We start from the raw sequence: 6593 nt of genomic DNA, 5'->3' as shown, positions 1-6593 counted from the left end.
TGCTTGTCTCTCTGTGGTAGACACTGTGGTGAGTACTGCTGACCTCCAGGCCACCATCTAGTGGTCATAGGTTGCATATCTTCACCTCATACAGCCAGAAAATTATGGGATAGCCCGTGGAAGACCTCCCAGCTTCTAGAAAAGTACAAACTAGCCTCCAGAGGGGAGGTTTTGGCAGGTGCTTTAGGGAGGCCAAATACTCTGAATGTACAAAATATTACGGATGTTTTCTCTCTGCGCGCTCCACGTGTCAGTTGTTTTGAATCTGTTTACATAATTTGCCTGGATTTTGTAACATCTTCCAGATCAGGAAATCCAAATGGGATGAGGGTTTTTTTTTAACTGCAGGTCACTGAACTCTTTCTTCTTTTTCACTGAGCTATTTGTCATTCACAATTAGGCGTGTATGTATGATTCAGTCTGCTGCTGACACAGTGCACAAAATATCAGCAATTTCCACTGTTATTGCTTAAGTCTGCATGTTTTGTTTCTGCTTTCTTTGCATTTTTCTGGATAAGACTGCTAAATAGGTATTCAGGAGGCTGACATGGTGGTCCCGAAAGACACAGCTGTGCCACCCCCCCCTTTGGTTTGATCAGTGAGCTAAAGGCTGAATCAGTGGGGGGTTGGCTGGGCAGGGCAGGGCTCCCCAAAAGTCATTTCTGGACAAAAGAGGACAAACAATAAACAATGATACATAAATGTCAGTATTTTGACTTTGCTCAACATAACTAGCACTTGTAAAACATTTACAGACAAGTAATGAGGTCTGCTATGCCCATGTTGATTGATGATTGATCAGTATCAGTCAGTGCTCAAGTGACCCAGTGGTTTTCAGATCAGAAAAGGAAAAAAAATCTGAAATGAGTAAGGGAAATATATTAATGTCAATCATACAGTTTCAAACATTCAAACAACTGTCATTATATCGTGGCTGACTTCTCATCACATTCTTCTGTTTTTACTGTTAAAAATGACTTTAAGACCTTTGCTCAAACTTTTAATTCTAATATGTTGGCAATTATTTTGATATCTGAAATTGGTAAATCAAACACATTTTCTGATTTCGGAGGGAATACCTGAATATAATTTATTTATTTAATTTTTAATATTTTTTTATATTACAAGCAGAATGTCCAACTTGTAAAATAACACAAGGTACTCTTGGATGTGAGATGAAAGTGGCTTTTATAGATTTTCTTTCTAACTTCCTGTAAACACCGATTGAAGCATCCCTTGACATGAACACGCCACACGCAATCTTTTGTCCAGCCTGTGTAAATAAGCTGCAAGATTCAAAATGAAACTTACAGAGAGTTTCTGTCAACAATGTGAATAAAGATGAGACGGTTCTTGGGGACAGTTTCAGTTTTTCATACTCTATAATTATGGGTTTAACACCTCTTACACAACCTCATATCTCCTGAAGAAAGGTGCTCTAAGCTATGTTTACAGTGTTTTATTGTCCCCACCTTCTCAATCATTATTGCAGGTTTTACTGTACATGTTGCTGTTTACCTTCCAATGAAAATTTTGTTGTACCAACATGTGAAGAATGCTATTTTGCATAGCTACTGGCCGCAAATGACTCATGTATAGAAGAGTACGGCTGTGATGCTTCATTGACGGTAAATACACAAGTGGTTGATTGTAGCCATCTGTAGGAGAAGGTGTGTGACCCCTGAATCAGAAGTGGAAGTCACCAGACAAGGGAGTGTGTGTGATTCATTTCCAGTTGAACCAGTGAAGACAAGGACAGTGAATCACCTTGGATGGGTGTAAGAAATATGTTTCACAAGATCTGTAGGCGGTGTGTTGAAAGACTCATATATGGTTGTACATTCGCTATACGTAGGCCCCGTTCGGCCTGTAGTGACTCAGGCCTGTAACAAGAGATTAACTCCAGATGTTTAAACCGTGACACTTAATTCTTCAGGGCAACAGCAGAAAAAAGGAACCAGATATCAAATCAGCAGTGCTTCTGTTTGTGAGGTCATTTCCCCGAAAATAGACTGAACTGTGGAGGCTGAGGACACACATGGTAACAATAGAGCCTATACATAGACAAAGCGGGTGCCCTCTAGGGGAAAGGCAACATGCATACACACTCACATGCACACAAAAAGACAGTTGTGTGCAATTACATATGTGTGAACATTAATATCAATGGACTTTAAATGTGTTTAATAAGGAAACTGGAGGAAAAAAGAATCTAGCAATGAGATTGAACTTGACAGATACGTGGCGTAGACCAGACACAGGAGGAACAATCCCTCTCTTTCTCCCGACACTGGCATTACAATCCTCCCATGATCATACACAGTAAGGCCGGGAATCCCAGCTGCACTGTGTTGGGGTGGAGCTCTGCTCTCCTGATCCCATGGAGGAGTAGACACATATCATCCATGCCTCTGGTGCCTCTTCCAGGAACATGGAGGACGAGTTCAGCTGATAGTAAACAAGAATGGGCGTGCTGACGGCACACACGTGGACGGAGAGTGAGTACATCAGCGACCTTTCTAGATGTTTTTGAAGCAGTCAGCAGCAGGAGTATGGTAAAAACACCCATGTTAGTGTTGATGAGAAGCACAGACGTTTGGAGGAATCTCAGAATTTCACTGTACTGTTTGTTCTCTGTTCTGCAGCTGGAGTTATGGCACTTGACAGTTTTGTTTTTGAGAGCAGTCAGTGTACTTTTGTTTGGAGGCTACATGCCTCAAACAAAATAGCCCTTACACCAAATACTTAACGGAGTGGAAGATCAGATATATCTATACTAGTCTTCTTTCTCTCTATAATCCTCTTGTTCAGGTCAGTTTCAGTCTCAAATTCCTCTCATGTTAGGCAAAAAAGGCCTGTGAGAGTATCTACATTTGCTTTTGTTCTGCATATCTCAATACAAAACACCTGCCAAACAGTCAGTGTGACAAGGACAAGGATGGAAAAATACTCTTCTTTTCACCCCTGTACATGACTGCATTGATGTGCATAATAAATCATAAATAAATTACAGTTTTCTTGATTGCTTTGACCTGCTTAAAGAAACTGGGATCCACTCGGTTTTCATCATTACTGTCTCAGCAGAGAACAAGACACCTCTTGCAAATGTGTTAACATTTTCTCATTGGATTGACACATTTTCAACACAGATGTCATTCAAGCAGTCCAAACTCCATTGTTTTAGCTATGGTAACCAAACAGAAACCATCTGTTCCTGGCTATTAGAAACTACCTACATCAGTATGAAATCACTGAAGCCCCTGTTTGACACTCCTTCACACAAATCTTCAATTAGCAATCAGTCTGCAGGCCTTAAAAGGTGCAGCGTCTGTGTTGTTCTTTGCCAATATGGATGGAAGAGGTCTAAGGCAGATGAGAGTGAGAGTGAGAGTAAGAGGTAGAGGGGTCTGAGTGCGAGGTGGAGGTATAGTTGGAAGGGCTCAGGTTTCTGATTAAATTTGGGCAACTGCTATTGATCATGTTATCAATCATGGCCTTTCACTTAGAGAGGCTGGACAAAGAGTCCAACCTGTTCTCAACAGAAACACTGTCGCATCCATTGCCAGAATTTTTCGACAGGAAAACAGGTAAAGTTGCTGTACTGTACATACAGAAATATCTTCAGTGATATACTTTATGTAATTGTTTCCTCATTCCCATTACATGTATTCTTTATAGAATCCAAAGGCTACCATTCTCTGGTGGTAGAATGAGAATTTTTAGTGCTGAGCAGGAGGCAGCCGTTGTGAACATGGTTGTGGAAAACAATGCCATAAGGCTGCGTGAAATCAGGGCAGCAGTGTTCGCAGATCAGGGCATGTTTAGGAACATCAACAACGTGAGCGTGACCACCATTGACCGCATCCTAAGAGGGAACCATATGGCCATGAAGCAGCTCTATACAGTTCCATTTCAAAGGAACTCTGACATTGTGAAGGAGGCCAGATGCCAATATGTGGAGGTAAGGAAACATTACTACAGTATACTGTAATGCCTTGTCATATCCTGCAGTTAGTCAACTGGACTCACTTTTCATTGTCATTTTGCCTTTTTTTACTTGGAGAATAATGGAGCTTGAAGCTGAGGGGGCACATCATGTCTTCATTTATGTTGATGAAGCCGGCTTCAATCTCATTAGGTACAGGGCCACTATCACAATTCCAGGACAGAGGGGCGCCAACATAACCATGTGTGCTGCCATCTCCAATGATGGTGTCCTAGGCCATATCCACACTATTGGCCCATACAACACCAAGCGCCTCATAACATTCCTGAATGCACTTCATGACAGGCTGATCCCACCTGAGGAGAGAGGGCTGTTGAGGCCTGGCATGCCCCTCTTAGTCATTATCTGGGACAATGTGGCGTTCCACCACTCTCACCTTGTCAATGAGTGGTTTGCAGTACTCCCTCGAATGATGATGCAGTTCCTTCCAGCATATTCCCCATTTTCGAATCCCATAGAGGAGTTCTTCAGTGCTTGGAGGTGGAAGGTTTATGATCACCGTCCTCTATGAGCAGATGCCCTTGCTGAATGCAATGACTGCTGCTGCCCAAGAAATGGGTGCAGAGGAATGTCAAGGTTGGATAAGGCATGCAAGAAGATTTTTCCCTCGGTGCATTGCAAGAGGATATTGAATGTGATGTGGATGAGGCCATGTCGCCCCATCGTCAAGACAGAAGAGACTGAGTATCAATAGTGGCTATTTCTTATACTCTACAGTAATAGATTTTTATACTTTACTGTAATAGATTTTATTTTTATTTTCTTAATTTCTTATACTCTAATAGATTTTATTTTGGTTTACATGTATTTTGTGTAATATTTACAGTATTTCAGTTTCCAACCACAGATTGAAAAAAAGAATCAATGGAATCAATAAAATTTGCATCAAAGCCTTTCTGATTCTGGATCCAATTCTTTGCAAGAAGGCAAATTTGACAACAAATGGCACTGGCATGAAAGTTGAGTACAGTAATGGGCGACAATGACAAGCAACGGTGCACTGAGTCGCACTGAGTGCTGTATTTTGTATTTTGTTGTCCACTGTGTAATGGTTGATTGGAAGAGCTCATACACTTGTTTGCAAGTTGTGTTGTTTGAAGGCAAAATTTGCTTTTGTTGCATATAATGTTTTGGCACGGTTAGAGCCTTTTGCAAACAAAATGTGTCATTTTGACCACGAGTGCCACTGTTTCGGCCTGTGTGTTAACTGTTTTGAAAATGTGGAGATTGAGTTGACTGCTGCATCAAAGCAATCAATGGCAGATACGTTCATTAAAGATTTTTCCTCATGGTTATAGAAAACGTAATGGCTGCATTGTGTTTCCTTTTAAAACCCATTTACTGTTATAAATTTATATATAAATGGAATACCAGTAACTATTATCTGTGTACTCTTAAACTAAAAGTCCTTTTTCACAGTTCCCATCAAAGTCGAACACATTCACCATCTTAAGACGAAGAAATTGATTGCTCAGCATGTATTGCAGGATGTAAATTGCTGTAAAGGTCAGTCTGTCTGTCACTTCTGCCCCCCTCACGTCCGTCACGTCAGATATAAATTGATTGTGAAACCACTGACTTGCAGATTGATTATTGCTGAGTGCAGATGTGACAGATCCTGAATCATTCAGTCATAGGAAAAACTGAATTTCGAAAGTCTTCATTCATATCAGCTAAATTAAATGAAAGTTCTGCTTGATGAGCTTTATTAATCACTGTACAAGCCCAACGGATGCTGTGAGCCATTATGTACTCGAAAAACACACATTTGTTATTATTTGTAAAATATTGACTTACCAAACCAGTGTGTAGGATTTAGTGGTGAAGTTGCAGATAACCATCAACTGAATATCGCTCACCTTCCAAGCGTGTAGGAAAAAACTACAGTGGCCACAAAATCTAGAGCCAGTGTTTGGTTTGTCTGTTCTGGGCTACTGTAGAAACATGACAGTTCAAAATGGCGGACTTCGTAGAAGAAGAACCGCACCCCGTATAGATAAAAAAACGTCTCATTCTAAGGCAAAGAAAAACACAACACACAAACTATTTTCAGGTGATTTTACACTAAGGAAAACATACCTGTGAATATCATAATCAATTTCTGCCAATAGATCCTAGATATGTTTCTTTTATGCTAACTAACGTCACCAATTACACCAGTGTTTAGCATTAAGTTTCTTAGCATCCCAGTTTTGGTATAGTTCCAGGACTATAACACTATCTCTATCTATCTATCTATCGTCTTGTTTATCATTAGTCAGATCTAGAATCATCAAATACAGTCCCTATAAATCCATTCAAAAAGAGCCTTGCTGATATGTTATTGCATAAAAAAAGCTGCACGATATCTTCAGTGCCAAAGATTCAGATTATGAAACAAAGTCAGTGCCTTGAGGTGTCTGTCTAATTAAGTAAAGACCTCCAACATTTTGTTGCCACTACTATATTCCAAGTAGAAGTTACTGAGTGTGTGTGGCATGCAGAGGCTTGTTGCTTTGATTCTTTTGTATTTTTCAGCTGCACATACACATCTCCAGTGTGAGCGTGTTTCCATTAAAGTCACATGCTAAAATATTACACATTAGTT

Source organism: Dicentrarchus labrax, unplaced genomic scaffold (genome assembly GCF_905237075.1).
Source record: "Dicentrarchus labrax unplaced genomic scaffold, dlabrax2021, whole genome shotgun sequence".
NCBI classification, from domain to species: Eukaryota; Metazoa; Chordata; class Actinopteri; family Moronidae; genus Dicentrarchus; species Dicentrarchus labrax.
The sequence above is the reverse complement of the archived record's forward strand: the minus strand, read 5'-3'. Positions refer to the sequence as shown.